The 15961-nt window shown below is 48.6% G+C and overlaps 1 long non-coding RNA gene across 5 annotated transcripts in view; it reads left to right on the forward strand.

Moving 5' to 3' along the window:
* Positions 1-316: 316 nt before the first annotated feature.
* The window catches only part of LOC120099888 (uncharacterized), a 41434-nt gene continuing 25789 nt past the window's right edge, over positions 317-15961 (forward strand). For all 5 annotated transcript variants that reach the window (XR_015652081.1, XR_015652088.1, XR_015652083.1 and 2 more), the window contains exons 1-2: positions 317-368; positions 5083-5118. This is a non-coding gene — a long non-coding RNA (uncharacterized LOC120099888). The remainder of the gene's footprint in view (positions 369-5082; positions 5119-15961) is intronic.

Here is a 15961-nt window from a genome sequence, read left to right on the forward strand (position 1 = left end):
ATCCAACTGGGTGCCCAGAACTGTGGCTGAAGCCCCTAGGAAAGGCATGAGAGGTGGTGCAACTGGACCAGGGAGGTAAAACCCTTTAAAACCTTTCCCACCAGCACGTCCTTTATGTGGCGTCCTTTGACTGTCACAAAGCCTGGGAGCTTCGTTAAGTCTTCGAGCCACAGGACAGATTCAGTTATACAACCTTGGTACATAACAAGAATAAAAATAGCCACCAGATCTCAGAGCTCTCGGTGTGCCAGGGGCCTGCCAAGTGCTCTCTGTGTGCTAGCTCCCCACCTTAGACCTCACCAGGACCTTTGAGGTCACTCCCATGACGGTCTTCATTGACAGGGGTAGGAACCTAAGTCCCGAGCTGGGTAAGTAACCGGTTCAACTATTGTAAGATGTGGAACTGAGGCTTGACTCTGTTGTTTTGAGACGGGATCACCTGTAGTTCAGGGGGCCCTGGGGATCTTCTGATCCTCCGGCTTCTGTCTCTCAAGCCCTGGGAGAAAAATGCATGAACCGCCATGCTAAGTGGTGGGTGTTGGAGATCCAACCTAAGGCTCCAGGCATGGCAGCCGAGCACTCTACCACACCCATAGCCTGAGGCTCGGATCTCTGCGCTCTGAAAGCTCTGAATGCTGGCCCTCGACCCGTTTCCCTCCTGGCATTCTGTGCACAAGAGGTTGGGATGTCCCAGAGAATCGGTTGACCCCCTTAAAGCCACTCAGCCAGGTGCCAAGAGAGTGGAAGCTGGAATCCAAGTCTCTGGCTTCTGAAGTAGGGAGGGGCCTTCCATCATGCAAGGCCCACCTGACAGGTCCCAGCTTTCACCACCCAGAACCCGTCTGTTGGTTGACTTTGTTTTGCTTTGTCTCAAGAGTGTTGGGATTTAAAGGCATGTGCCGCCACACCTGACTTGGGTTTCTGAGACAGAGTTTCTCTGTGTAAACCTGAGTGTCCTGGAACTTGTTTGGTAAACTAGGATGGCCTCGAAATCAGAGAGCCACCTGCTTCTGTCTCCCAATTTACCAGGATAAAAGGCATAAGCCACCGTGCCTAGTTAAGGGGACCACCCCAGGACTTGGGAGACCCCAGCTGGATCAGAACCTTTCCAAACCTAGAGTGTTTTTGAGATCATGGCCAAGATGGCTTCAGCCCTGCAAGGGAGTTGAAGTGAACACATATCGCCTTAGCTGGCCAAGGAGGGTCTCTAAATCCCCACATGGTGTTTGCACCTCAGTGCCCTCTTGGTACAGCAGGTTGTGGGAGCCTGGGTAATAGTTCTAGGCCCATTCTTCCTGGCTTGTCCAGAAGCAGACTCCTAAGGTGAGGAGGACCCATGAGACTGGCTAATGAATGAAATGCCCTGGCAATTGGAAGGCTAAGGCAGGAAGATCAGCAATTTCAGCCAATCTGGCTACATAGCAAGACCCTGTGACAAGCAAGACAAACCAACAGTAATAAAAGAGAAATCTCAGAATGGAACTGGAAAAGCAAGGAAAGGCAGAAAACAAGCTGAACAAACCACCCAGCTAGGACCAGGGCTCAGCCCAACCCCGAAGGGGGCCCTGGAATGTGACTTGTGTCCTAGAGTTTGTTCCAACTTGCATGAGACAGCGGCATTTTCCCTCTTGGCTAAAGGTCACCAGACCTTTGCCATGGTCTGTAAATGGGAAGTGTTTTTGGGGGTCCTGGCAAACCAAAGAGATGAGCAGGGTTAGAAGCCCAGAACTGGAGTCTGAAGGTTGGCAATGCAAATCCCAATGCAAATCCAGTGGTGGAATTTGCATAGCATATTTAGAGCTTAATCTCCTGTACCACGAATTTCTAAGAGGGGTCGCAGGAGTCTGTTGGAGCAGAGAGCTCACCCTTCTCTCCTCAGAGTTCTGGTCTCTACTAACAGTACTGGGTTGATACAGAAATGGGTCAGAATCCCTAGAAACTGGGATCCCCAAGCATTGTGTTAAGTAAGAAGACTGGGGAGTGGCACAGGGCCATTGGAGCTCCCAAGAACCAGTTATAATGGTTGGGAGAAACTAAAGGGACCCCACTGTCACACAGGCATAGCCATTCACACTCTTTCCTAGGATACAGGAATATACTCTCAGGTGTGCACACTAGTAGTGTACAGTCACACACACACGCACACACGCACACGCACACGCGCACACGCACACACGCGCGCGCGCACACACACACACACATGCACACGCACGCACACGCACACGCACATGCACACAGCTGCCTCATCCTGCACATGCTTTCACACAGCCCATGCACACACAGCTACTCTTACAGAAACATCCACAGATCTGAGCACATGTTTGCAGCCCCCATGTACTCTACTGTTAGGCTCACATCAGAAGCCTGGCCATCCGAGGTCCTTTACATTTCTGACTCTTGAGTCAGAGAAAGGGGCAGGAGGTAGGCAGGCAGTGTCCAAAGTAGGGTCAGTTGCAGATGGCCACAGAGGACTGACCTTTGTCTTTGATAACCTAGATCACACCAGATCCAGGGACCAGGCTCGTGTTTGTCCGGGGGTTACCTGTGAGGACTGACCAAGTTTTCTTAGAGTGCAGCTGCTGACACTACTCCCACACAACATTCCACTCCCACCATTGACCCAGGCTTTCGAGCCAGCAAGGGACACTACTGTACAGATGAGAAACTGCAACCCTGAGAAGGAAATGGGGTGGGCCTCGTGATACCCAGTCCCAGCCCTTGCCTGCCCCTTAGTCAAGTAGCAAGAGTGGGCAGGAACCTTGTCATCAGTGAGCATGGCCATCAGTGTGGAATGGATCAACTCTGGCACTGAGGGACTCCAGTCTAGCAGAGGCCACAGGCATCTAAAGAGTGTGGTCAACAGAAATGGTGGGAAACAGGCTGTGGGAGGTCAGTAGAGACGTCTAACAAGAGGAGTGGAACCAAGGAAGCCAAGGAGGCAAGTTATGCCTTCAATGATGAGAAAGACTAAGACTTGGGTAGACAATGTGTCTTAGGCAGAGGGGGCACCTTGTGAAAGGTGGGGAAGCAAGGTATCTCAAAGAAGATACCCATCCCGGCTGCAGGGGAGAGAGTGACTGGCAGAGAAGGTAAGCAGTGAGGAGTGTGGACAACCAAGGCCCCAGGGATCCAGAAGGCATGTGCAGAAGTCAGGGAAGATTACTACAGAGATCGAAGAGGCCAGATGTCGCCGGCAAGCTGCTTCTGGCCATGTCATGGAAGGGAGGATCTGGGATGGTGTAGGACACATTGCTTAAATAGAAAGATAGGGGCTTTTGGACAAACGGACTACCACAGAGGCAACTGGAGGGTTTTCAGGACCAAAGGAGACTGTGGGGTGCCAATCAAGTAGAACAGAGGCATGCATGCCCACCAAAAATGTGACTGATGTAATTAAGTAACTAAGTATAATTTTCTGTGTCGTTACATGAGAGAGAGAGAGGGGGGGAGGGAGGGAGGGAGGGGGAGAGAGAGAGAGAGAGAGAGAGAGAGAGAGAGAGAGAGAGGGGTATATACTCAGGCATGTGAGTGGATATCAAAGAACATCTTTCAGTAGTTTGTTCTCTTTTTACTGTGGGTTTGGGGGGATCAAACTCAGGTCATCAGGCTTTTACTGCAAGCTCTTTGACTTGCTGAACCATCTCGTCGGCCCTGGAGTTCTCTGTTAAAGAATGACACTTTAGTTAACTTGGGCTCAAAGGTCCTATTTCCTGTCATCAGCCTGACCACAGGCATACAAGAACTGATCAATAACCACCACCCCCCCTTCAGCTCACGGTCATTCCAGAGCAACTTGCCGTTCACTAGCTGTGGTCTAGACCTGTGGGAGCTTAGGGACATGAGTGTGAAGGAAGAAGGCTCTCCTTCCCCGCCATCAGCCTCAAAGCCACCGTGCGTGTGCCAGCATCTCTATTACTAAGCATTACTCAGTTCCTGGATGGCACTGAGAGCCGATAGTGAGACACTGAGCATATGAACGTCCTGTAATTGTGACCTCTCGGGGCAAGATTAATGTCCATTTGCTCCTCGAATTGCTTCAAATCATGTGGACAATGATTCCTTGAGACACAATGAAAGCTGTGAACAGAGCCAAGATTGGAAGTCAAGACTCAGAACCCCAGTCCCAGTTTGTTTGACTAGCTATGGTGTCCTACCACAGAACTACTTTTGTGTAGGGATGGAGGATGCTGAGGCAGTGCCAGGCCTTATATGGCCAAGACGATGTGTTCTCAGACCCCTGTCTTTGACTTTAACCAGCCCAATGGCTGAGCAATTTGTCTAATCTAATTTCCTGATAAGGTGTCCAAGGCTCATACAAAATGATAACTTGCTCTTAGTCAGAGGAAATATCACACCCCAAAATGTCTGCCCTAAGTCCTGGAATTCGGGAATGCTCACCGTATGTGACAAGGAAGGAAAGTTTGCTGACACGATTCTATTAAGGATTTGGAGGGAGATTACACTCAATTATCTGGACAGGCTCCCAGTGCTATCACTTGTGCCTTTACAGACGAGAATTTTCTAGGTGGGTGGCGGTGGCACACACCTTTGATCCCGGCACTCCCGAGGCAGAAGCAGACAAATCTCTGAGTTCAAGACCAGCCTGGTCTACAGAGTGAGTTTCAGGGCAACCAGAGAAACCCTTTTCAAAACCACAGAAACAAAACAGGAATGGACGGTGGCATGCTGACAGGGTCAGAGAGAGTTGAAGACCTCACTGCTTCGGAAATGGAGAAAGGTCATAAGCCAAGGAATATAGTTTAGAAGACGACAGAGGAAAAACAGTCCATCCCCTAAGGCATCTTAGAGAAGGTGACCCTGCTGACTCCTTGTACAAATGACACTGCTGCCCCCAACTTCAGACTCCAGCCCACTGACTTGTTTTATTTTTGCCATGCTATGGTGCTGGGAACCCAGACCCTTGCAAATGCTAGGCAAGTGTTCTACCAGAGAACTACCGTGTGGCTAGTAGATGGTGGGGTTTGGGTTACATTCTACTTGTTTATGTGTGTGTGAGGATGTGCACGTGCCTTGGCACACGCGTACAGCTCAGAGGACAACTCTCTCCACTCCATCACACAGGTCCTGCAAATCAAACTCAGGTCATCAAACTCGCAGGTAAGTGCCTCTACCCACTGAGCCATCTCACTAGTCCTAGCGTCTGGTATTTTAAGAGTCCAGAAAATATTGCATCCCATAGCAACTTTTTAGACTGTAAGTGAACTAATGGCTTTAGAATAATTTTAGGTTTACAGATAAGTAGCAAACACTGAACAGAAGTGTCATACATACATACATACATACATACATACATACATACATACATACGGTGTTCACCATATGGAACATTTTACATCATTGAATTTTAGTCATCTCTACAGACCCAAGACTTGTCATTGTTAGTCTTATTAACTAAATTTCATATGTTAGAGACTGAGACCTCATGCAGGGTGTCCCATCCTTCTTAGACACCATTCCTGTGTGACAACATTCAGACCCTCGGACTTTCTGAGAACCTTTAGCTTTGAAAAGTACAAGTAAAATATTTAGCAAGAATATTCCTGAACTTACACAGGTTATGAGATTTATAATATGAGAAATATCAGAGACAGAAAGGGCCACTGTCATCCCTCCATATCAAAGGGACATAGTATTGATGTGGCTTATCACTGGTCACATGAGCTTTGGTCACCTGCTCAAGCTAATGCTTGCCAAAGGTTTTCCCCATGATGTCACTTCCTTCTCTGCACCCAACTCTTTCTACACCTTTGGAAATAGGTTGTTACACACACTCCCCTGGGAGAGTTAAGCTCCTCTCTCTTAAGGGAAGGGCAATCCCAGTATCTTTCAGAGAAGTAGACTTACCTTGTCTCCCTTGGTAACATTGTTTACTATTGGCATGTGCTTAGGGCTGTCTGGGCCATACTTTAGTTTGGCATCCCAGTGCTATGGTATTATTTTTTTCTTTCAAATTGTCCCTGACATGGTCACTACATCTTTCTATTGTAAGAACGTGTAAGATGACTCTCTCTCTCTCTCTCTCTCTCTCTCTCTCTCTCTCTCTCTCTCTCTCTGTGTGTGTGTGTGTGTGTGTGTGTGTGTGTGCTGTCATTGATGTTTGTTTGTGTGTTTGAGCTTGTCTTGACTTCCTGGCACCCCAAGATGCCTCATACTTTTATATATTTCCCCTGCTCATTCCTAGACTCTGGCATTTCTTTAAGTATCTTAAGACTCTCCTTTTCAATTGTTTATTCATTTATTGGTGTGTGTGTGTGTGTGTGTGTGTGTGTGTGTGTGTGTGTGTGTGAGAGAGAGAGAGAGAGAGAGAGAGAGAGAGAGAGAGAGAGAGAACCTTTATACCACATACACACATGAAGGGTAGAGGGAAACTCCCGGGAGTGGGTTTTCTACTTCCACCAATAGAAGGCAAACTAGAACAACTAAATTCAGGTCTTCAGGCTTGACTGTAAGCGCCTTTATCTACTGTGCTATTATCCTGGCCCTAGGAAAATCATTCTTTAGAGAAGTATTAGGAACTATGATCTGGGTTCAGAGAGTGCTGGCTGCTAGTGGATGCTGTTGCTTCTAGGCTCTCTCAGAAGCCAGAGCTAGGCAGCCCACGTGTGTGCACTGGCCTGTGTTATACACCAGGATTTTATTATGGTTTCTGTATCTATCCATCTGTATCTGTGAGAAGGTACCATGAGTTCATGTTGATTTGTCCCTTATTACATGGCTCATTCTGGTCTTCCTTCTCCAACACTGAGAGAAAACTGGCTCCCAGTGAGAACTTAGATGTTTGCTCTCAGCTAGAAGCCCAGCCATTTCAGATATGGGAACTTGCACATCTGGAAGAACTCCGCATCCCCGGACACAGCGGATGATTGTGTCCATTCCATTCTGACATTAGTTCTGCAGCTTCTCCTCCATTCCCTAAGGTTCTAGAACTACTTAAGTTTGTCCCTTAGCTTCCTACTCCATTTGATGACATTTTAAAGTGCTTTTCTAAAACAACACCATTATCACCATCTACATTCCTTCTTGGGAGTCCCAAATATAAAGTATATTTTTTTGTTTGCTTGTTTTTTTGGGTTTTTTTTTGTTTTTGTTTTTTTTTTTTTTTTTTTTGTTTTTTGTTTTTTTTTTTTTGAGCTGGGGACCGAACCCAGGGCCTTGCGCTTGCTAGGCAAACACTCTACCACTGAGCTAAATCCCCAACCCTGTTTGCTTGCTTTTAAAACTGTGCTTGTCACAGGCTGGCCTTGAACTCACTATAGAATTTCTGGTCCCTCTGCCTCTACTTTCCAACTGCTGGGATTGTAGACACGAGCCACCAACATGGATTTAGTTGTTCTAGTTTGCCTTCTATTGCTGTGATAAACACTGTGGCCAAAGCAACTTGGGGAGGAAAGGCTCACACATCCCAGTCACCCCACGGAAATCAGGGTAGGAACTCAAGCAGGAGCAGAATCATGAACCATGAGGAATACCACTTACTTTCCATAATACCACTTACTTTCCGTGGCTTCTGCACTCTGATTTCCTTTACAATTCAGGACCTCTTGCTCAGGAATGGCACTGCCCATAGTGGGCTAGTCCCTCCCACACATCAATCATTAATTGAAAAGATGTCCTGCGGACTTTCTCACAGGACCACATGGCAGAGGCAGTTCTTGATTCCCTCCTCCTAGCTGACAAGAAGTAGCACACTCATTTACATTTTTATTTGTTTGTTTTGTGTGTGTATGTGTACATGTATTCATGTGTGTACAGGTGTTTGCATGTGCCCCACATGCAGAGATTGTAGGTTGGTGTCAGGTATCTTCCTCCATCGAGCTCTACCTTAGTTAGCTTTAGAGATTGGGCAACTCACTGAACCTGGAGGTTAACGTGACTGACCAGCGAGCCCCAAGGCTTTGCTTGTCTCTACCTGCCACCTCCTCACGCTGGGGTTCCAGGCGGCTATTACCCAAGCTTTCATCAGGGTGTTAGGCATCCAAACTCTAGTCCTCCTGTTTTCCTGACTGATCCAGATCCTATTCCTTTTTACAATTTAAAAATTTACATCAGTGGTGCACACCTTTAATCCCAGCACTTGGAGGATCCTTCTGTGTTCAAGGCCAGCCTGCTTCCCAATGACTGCCTAAATCCCTGGCCATTGCTAGTCTGCTTTTTGTCTTTGTATTTTCTCCTTTTCTGGAATTCAAAGTCAATTGGAATCATAGAGTGTGAAGCCTCTGTGGTCTGGCTTCCTTCACTCAGCAAAGTGCACTTGAGTTACTATGCTGCTGTGAGTCAGGAGCTTGCTTCTTCAAGACTGTATAATATTCCACGGTGTGAGTGCATACTAGATCTTGTTCAACAGTCACCCATTCCCAGTCCGCTGATAACAAATAGCTGCAGATATCCACAGCAGGTTTACGTGGGGACTTGTTTCCTGATCTGCTGAGTGAGTGACATGTGGTCAGCTGGTGATTAGCTTTATGAGAAACTGCCGTGCTGGCTCCCAAAGTGGCTGTGCCATTTTCTCTTCAACCTCTCTGATCTTTGTTTTCTAAACTGGAAGTCATTGATATCACACCTCACAAGGCAAAGAGCATAGGCCCTGCCCCATATATGTTAAAATATTGTATAAAAGTACTTGTGATGTAATGTCAACTTAACACAACCTACAATCACCGGAGAGGAGGGAACCTCTTTTTTTTTTTTTTTTTGGTTCTTTTTTTCGGAGCTGGGGACCGAACCCAGGGCCTTGCGCTTCCTAGGCAAGCGCTCTACGGGAACCTCTATTGAGAAAAATTCCTCCGTAAGATTGGGCTACAGAGGGGAACACCCATGTAGAAGGGGAGGGGGAGGGGTTAAGGGGATGTTGGCCTGGAAACGGGGAAGGGGAAATAACAATCAAAATGTAAATAAGAAATACTCAAGTTAATAAAGATAAAAAAAATTAAAAAAAAAAAGATTGGGCTACAGGCAAGTGAGTCGAGCATTTTCCTAACTAGTGATTGATGGGGGAGGGCCCAGCCTTATGGATGGTGCCATCCCTGGGGTGGTGGTCAAACAGCAGGTTGAACAAACCATGAGAAGCAAGCCAGTAAGCAGCACCACTCCCTGGCCTCTGAGTTAGCTCCTGCTTCCAGGTTCTTGCCCTGTCTGAGTTCCTGTCCTGACATCCTTCAGTGATGGACTATGATGAAGAAGCCCTTTCCCCTCCATTTTGGTTTTAGTCATCATGTTTCATCACAGCATTGCTAACCCTAACTAGGACAGTCCCGATGTGTCTCCATAGTCATTTTCTAGTGATTTATATTATACGTTACAGGTAGGATGGGCCTGCAAAGGGTTAGAAAGAGCAAGACTCCAGGCCTTTATTTATTACAGACACTTTGAGGAAGAAGCATTGTCCAGCCCAGATGCAGTCTGTCAATTCTCTCCAATTAGACAGGGGCCTCTTCTGGTCCTTAATAGCTGACATTTTATTAATAGGGCTGGGGATTTGTTGCTGGGTTGGTTTTGTTTTGTTTTGTTTGTACTTTAACAGTTTCAATAACCATACTACAAATCCACAGACCCAGAGAGGCTAAGTAACAATGAGAGCTTAAAGAAGGGATACAGGATCTTCCTGGGAGAGGGAAATAGAGTAGATTTCGTGGGTGGATTGGGAGTGAGGGGGATGGGAAAAGGAGGGATCAGGTGTGGGGAAGGAGGGAGATGACTGGGAATGGGGGGGTATTTCAGAGGGGAGAAGCCTAGTGCAAACTGCATGGAATTTATGAGGGTGACACTAACAATGACCCCTAGTAACAGGGACATGGGACCTGGCACGGCCATCCTCTGTAACCAGGCAATACTTCAAAGGGAGGAATCGGGACCCCAAACCAGCCATGAAACCTCCCACTGACAATTTGTCCTGCTTGCAGTATGTGCTGGGACTAGAGCCTAGAAACCATAGAGACTTTATCCAGCATTTGATGGGAGCAGATGCAGTGTTCCACAGCCAGAGAACAGGCAGAGCTTGGAGAGTCCTGTGGAGGAGGAGGAGGAAGAAGAAGAGGAAGAAGAGGAAGAAGAGAAGGAGGAAGAGGAAGAGAAGGAGGAGAAGGAGGAGGAGGAAGAGGAAGAAGAGAAGGAGGAGGAAGAGGAGGAGGAGGAAGAAGAGGAGGAAGGGGAGGAGGAAGAAGAGAAGGAGGAGGAGGAAGAGGAAGATGAGGAAGAGGAGGAAGAGGAGGAGGAAGAGGAAGATGAGGAAGAGGAGGAGGAGGGGGAGGAGGAAGGGCTGGAGAACCAGAGAGATCAAAGATACAGTAAGAACATGGCTCACAGAACTGACCCCAGAACTCAAGTGGGTTCACAGAGATCAGGGAGCTTGTACAGGCCTGACCTAGGTCCTTTGCATATAAGTTATGATTGTGTAGCTTGATATTCTTGTACGACTCCTAACAGAGGGATCCGATGCGGGGAAGGAGGGAGATGGCTGGAATTGGGGGAGCACTGCATGCCTTTGGGACCCTTTTCCACCTACTGGGTTGCCTCATCCAGCCTTGATGTGAGAATACGCGCCTGGTCTTATTGTAGCTTGTTACACGCCATATTTGGTTGATGTCCTGGGAGCTCTGTCTGCTCTTTCCTGAGGGGAGGTAAAGGGGGTGGACCTGGGAAAAGAGATTGTAGTGAGAATTGTGGCTTCTTTAAGAAACACAGAAATTGGGGTTGGGGATTTAGCTCAGTGGTAGAGCGCTTGCCTAGCAAGCACAAGGTCCTGGGTTCGGTCCCCAGCTCCGATAAAAAAGAAAAAAAAAAAAAAGAAACACAGAAATTTTGTGGGGATATGCTTTTGTTTTAATCTCAGGTTGTGCGTTATGGAGTTGCTTCAGACAATCCATGGCAGCTGACTGTGATTTGTCTTGTGCTCTAGCAGGGGTGTGATTTTGCCAGCTGCAGGTAGTTTTTACAAGTATTTGATGTTTGGGATTCTGGGGACTTTTCAGAGGCTAGATAAATGCTAGAACCTCGATAGAAGTGACTTGTGGGCCGGCTGGTGACTGGGTGCCATTTGTTAAGTAGTCATGCACGAAGAGACAAGAAGAAATTATATATCCTGACGGTGAGGATCAAACTTGCCCCAAGGAACTCAGTGTCCCTAATCAGCAGGCATAGTCTAATAATATTGTCACTCCTTTCCCCCTCTATCCTCTTTCTCTCCTACCTAGTGTTAGAGGTTGAAATAGAAGAAGAGGAGCAGAGAAGGGTGAAAGAAAAAGGAACCCACAGAGTAGCCAAGGTCCCATTACAGGGGAGGTGGACTTGGGGGAGGAGAGGGAGGGGAATAGCCATTGGGATGTAATACATGGAGATCCCTCAAAAAGCTAAAGCCAGAACCATCATGTGGCCCAGCTATACCATTCCTAGATATTTATCCAAAGGCTTTAAGTGCTACAGAGGCACTTGCATATCAGTACTGTTCTTAACAACCAAGATGTTCATCAATGGAGGAGTGGATAAAGGAATTGTTTATATGCACAGGGAGTTTTTTTTTTTAACCACAAAGAAGAAAGGAGTTGTGTCATTTGAAGGAAAATGAATGCAACTGGAGACCATCATATTAAGAGAATTCTTCTTTTTTTTCGGAGCTGGGGACCGAACCCAGGGCCTTGCGCTTCCTAGGCAAGCGCTCTACCACTGAGCTAAATCCCCAGCCCCATATTAAGAGAATTTTATCAGCCTCATAAAGAAAAAATATTCCCTTAAAAGCCCAGCATGCCTATAGCACTCTGGAGGCAGGGACAGGAAGATCAGAAATTCAAGGTCATTCTTGACACTAGCCTGGGCTACATACATGAAAGCCTGAATCAAAGCATAGCAAAATAAAACAACAAAGCAAAACCAATCCTCTTTTTAAAGATGCCTCCCTAGCCAGCCGTGGAGGCACAGGCCTGTGATCTCTGCCCTCTGGGGTAAAGTAGGAGGGTTGAAAGTTAGAGGCCAGCCAGGGTTCCTTAAACAAGATCCTGTAGCGAAAAAAGTGTCAGGGGTTAGGGAGCTAAGGATTTGCCTTCCATTTCCCGGGTCCACACCTATTCAGTCTCCACTGGAGATGAACCTGTGTGTGCCTGGCCTCAGCATAGCCTGAACAGGAAATGTTCTGGTGGGCTCAAAGCAGTGGGAGAAGCTGAGGAATACCCAGAACTGGTCTGTGAAAAGCACAAACTCACATCTGCCAAAAGCTATCCCTGCAGGTCTTCAAAAAGGCTGAGTATTCACCAAATACTCATGGACAGCCATGGCAATTGAAGACATCAGGATTTGGGGGACATGATTTACATGGGGCACCAGCTAAGCATGAGGAGGGTGGTGTCTTTCATAAACGTACGTGTGGTGGCACCCACCTTTAATCCCAGCACTCCAGACTGACAGTTGGATTTCTGTGAGTTCGTGGTCAACCTGATTTACCTAGGTGTATTCCAAGCCAGTGACATCTGCAAAGTGAGACCGTGTCTCAGAACGATAACTAAGAACAAAAGCAGAACATAGATGCCCAGTTCAGCCCATTCTATCTGCTCATGTTGCCTGGCCCGGGCCCCACACCAGCTCCAAGCTCTTCCAGGCCACCTTCAACTTTGGGAAGGAGTTCCTGCCTCCCTGATGTCGAGGTTCTATAGGACAACCAGCAAGGACAAGTCAGGGACTGGTTCTCCTGGGTCACCACTTTCAAAGCCAAATTCTGGTCCATCACGAGGGCTTGATAAAAGTTTGCTGAGCACGGATCACAACCATTGAGCAGTATCCCCACAGTGCCCTCCCATCTGCCTTTGCTCACTCAGTGGTTTCCTCCCCTGCCTCCTCCTGTGTCCTAAGAAAACTGAGCTCCCGTGGGAGGGTGAGCCTTGGCCCATGCCACGTGGCCACAGTCTCTACTGTGATGACCGACCCCTGTCCTATTTGCCACCCAAGTCAACCATAAAGCAGTATCAGACAGGCTGGGCCGCAGCAAGCCCTTTGTCCCCTTGGGTGATGATGTCTGAGAACTTCTCCCCGGGTCAAAGGGCAGCCTGATTCCAGAGGAGACTCCAGCCACCCCCGTCGTTTGAGGACTTCTGACCCTCTGTATCACACTGATAGATCTCGTGTGTGTTTGCATGTGTGTGTTGGAAATGGAAGAGACGGCCTTCTGCACATGGTGGGGCACCCCAAGGGAGGCCCCAAGAGAGCCAGGAGGTGTGGGAACATGAAGATTAGTGCTTGTGCCTGTTATATGTGTAGAGTTAGGGAATCCAACTGCTGTACCAGTATTCTCCAGTTCAGAGGCTGGGTCCATGAAAAGCACCCTTTAACCGGAACACAAAGCCCTCTGTGAGCTCAGAGCCCTACACTTCTCCTGGCTGGTGCTACTGGTGCCTGTAACATGGGGAGTCTAAGGTCATGTGGAAGAGGGTGAGTCCTTTTTCTCAAGTCTTTTGCCCTCTCCTGTTTCCATCCTGGCAGCTTCACATCTGAAGGCAAGCCTGTCCTCCAGGCCAGCCAGGTCGGGAGTCACAGTGCTCGCTCCATTCCAACCTTTGCTCTGAGCTGCTCCACCCCTCCTCAGGCTTTCTCCTTGGCCCGCTGGGTGTCTGTCCTTCAGTGTTTTCCAGGCAGGCTGCCTCATGGCTGCAGCACCGGTGTCAGAAAAGGCCTGACTGAGCATTTGAGGGCTTGTCTTGTTACAGTGGCAGTTACCAGCACCTTCCCGCCCTCCTACCCTAGAGGGAGTGTGAACTGAGCAGAATGACTCACACCTAACCAAAGACGAAGGCAGAATAGACTTTCATGACTCAGAGGTCACAAAAGGCAGCCGGCCCCTCTCTTCCCACTCGCTGGATCTAGGAGAAGCCCCATCACCAGTAGCCCAACGAGAGGCCCAGTCCCTGATGTCGAAGAACGGAGGTTACCACTTATCAGTCATGTGAACGAGTGTGGAGGTGAATCCCGCAGCCCCTGTGTGAGCTTTCCAAGGTTCAGCCTAGTCAGCAGCCTAGCTGCCACTCAGAAGGTCCCTGAGTCAGAGCTAAGCCACTCCCAGGTGCCTACCCTCAGGAACTCGGAGTCAGTAAGCATTATTAAAAGCAGATAACCATTAAAATAACTTGTTGTGGGCAGCAATAGCTATAATCCAGAATGCAGGATAGGACAGTTTGCCAGCTTCACTTAGAGGATGGCTGAGGTCCTGTAGGTTGTGTGTGTGTGTGTGTGTGTGTGTGTGTGTGTGTGTGTGTGTGTGTGTCGGACTGTCTATCTGTCTGTCTGCCCTGTCTCTGTGTGTACATATTAGGCATAGGTCTTAGCTCTCAGAAGTTCCTGATTCCATGAGAGACAGAAAGTACCCCCATGCCCTCAAGTATCTGTGACCACAACCCTTTCTGCTTAAGGATAGACTAAATGTCTACCCTGACTCAGGGAAGAAGGCAGAGTAGACAGGGATATGACACAGGAGTGACTTGGAGTAAGTGACACTGACTGGATCAAAGACAAAGAGTATCCTGAAGGGACAGAAGGAGCCTAAGTTGGAGTGAGCGCAGCAGGGGTGTGGCCTGAGGTGCAGCACAGGGTGCAAAGGTTAAGGTGAGGCTAGTCAGGACTAAGGGCAGATGAAAAGGGGCCTGGAAAGCCAAAGGGAAGAGAGATACACATCATCCCAAGCACTGAAAAGGACCAGGGGTTTATGGACTTTGGGTTTTATTTGAGAGGGTCCATCAGGTCCTGTCAGTGGTGCCCAGTGAACACCAGGCTGCTGAGAACTGCGGTTGAAGAAGGGAAGCCCAGCCTGGGGAAGCCGAAGGATGCACTGCTCACCCCCAGGCCGGGGAAGCTTCCTGGATTAGATGAATCATGCTGGAGGATGAAGAGGAAGTATTAGGCAACAGGAAGGTGGTGGAAGGGAAATGTTCCGAGGAACAACTTGGGCAAGATCACAGAGGTGACCTGAGTGTGGTCATGGTGTCACTATGACAGAAGCTTAGGGCTAAGGACTAAGATAAACACCAAGGACCAGAGCAGGACAGGAGGCCATGGTGAACAGCGAGCTGACCCTAGGATTCAGGGCAGACATCATCTGTCTTCTACAGATCTGCCCAAGCCCTGCTCAACAGCCTCAGCCCTGCATCCAGGCTCCAGCCCACCTGCCTAGTTTCAGCCCCAGGCCCCGTGTCCCTTCAGCTTCCCCTGGACTTGAGCACCAGGACTCAGCAGGAAGTTGAAGGGAAGAAGGAAGCGCAGAGGGAGAACACATTCCTGCTCTTATCAAACAAGTCCCTGGGCTGCCTGTGTCCTTGTCAGAGGATGAGTCCTGGGCACATTTAGCTGGGCACTGGGACTCGATGCCGCCCTTTGCTCTTCTGTTGTCCCTGGGTGGCGGGAGTGTCTGATGCGATAACTGTGGCTCACAGCACCACACATTGTGGATTCCCAAACCTGTAGGTACCTCAAGAAGTTGTTCCTTTAGCACTCCCATCTCAGACTGTCCTGTGGTTCCCCACTGAGAGCAAGATTGACCTGGCACGATGGAGGGCCATGGAAGGCTTCTGAGCAGAGACAGTGGTGTCAGAGGGGGAAATGGAGACAGGCCAGCTAGGCCAGGCTGACTGGGCCCCTTGAGATGCAATAGCTTTATTACGGCCATGAGATGGGTGGGGGTGGGGCGGGGATTCTGCCACAGGCTTTTACTTTTAAAATTTTGGTACAGTTTACAAAGGTGGCCACCAGCGCTCTTCAGAGCCTTCTGCGATGTAGCAGCCCTCCTCTCCTGGCCTTGCGACCATTTAGGTGCAGAGGGAGTGACTGAGTTGACACTGCACACTGTGTAGCCCTGGACTCCCACTCCTTTGGAATCCAGCCATTACAGAGCACTAAAGAGGCTGTCAGGAGAAAGCTGGGCTCTGTGCCCTGCTGTGACAGCGTGTACAGCCACCCCAGCCTCACATGACCC

Source organism: Rattus norvegicus, chromosome 1, assembly GCF_021556685.1.
Source record: "Rattus norvegicus strain SHRSP/BbbUtx chromosome 1, alternate assembly SHRSP_T2T, whole genome shotgun sequence".
NCBI lineage: Eukaryota > Metazoa > Chordata > Mammalia > Rodentia > Muridae > Rattus > Rattus norvegicus.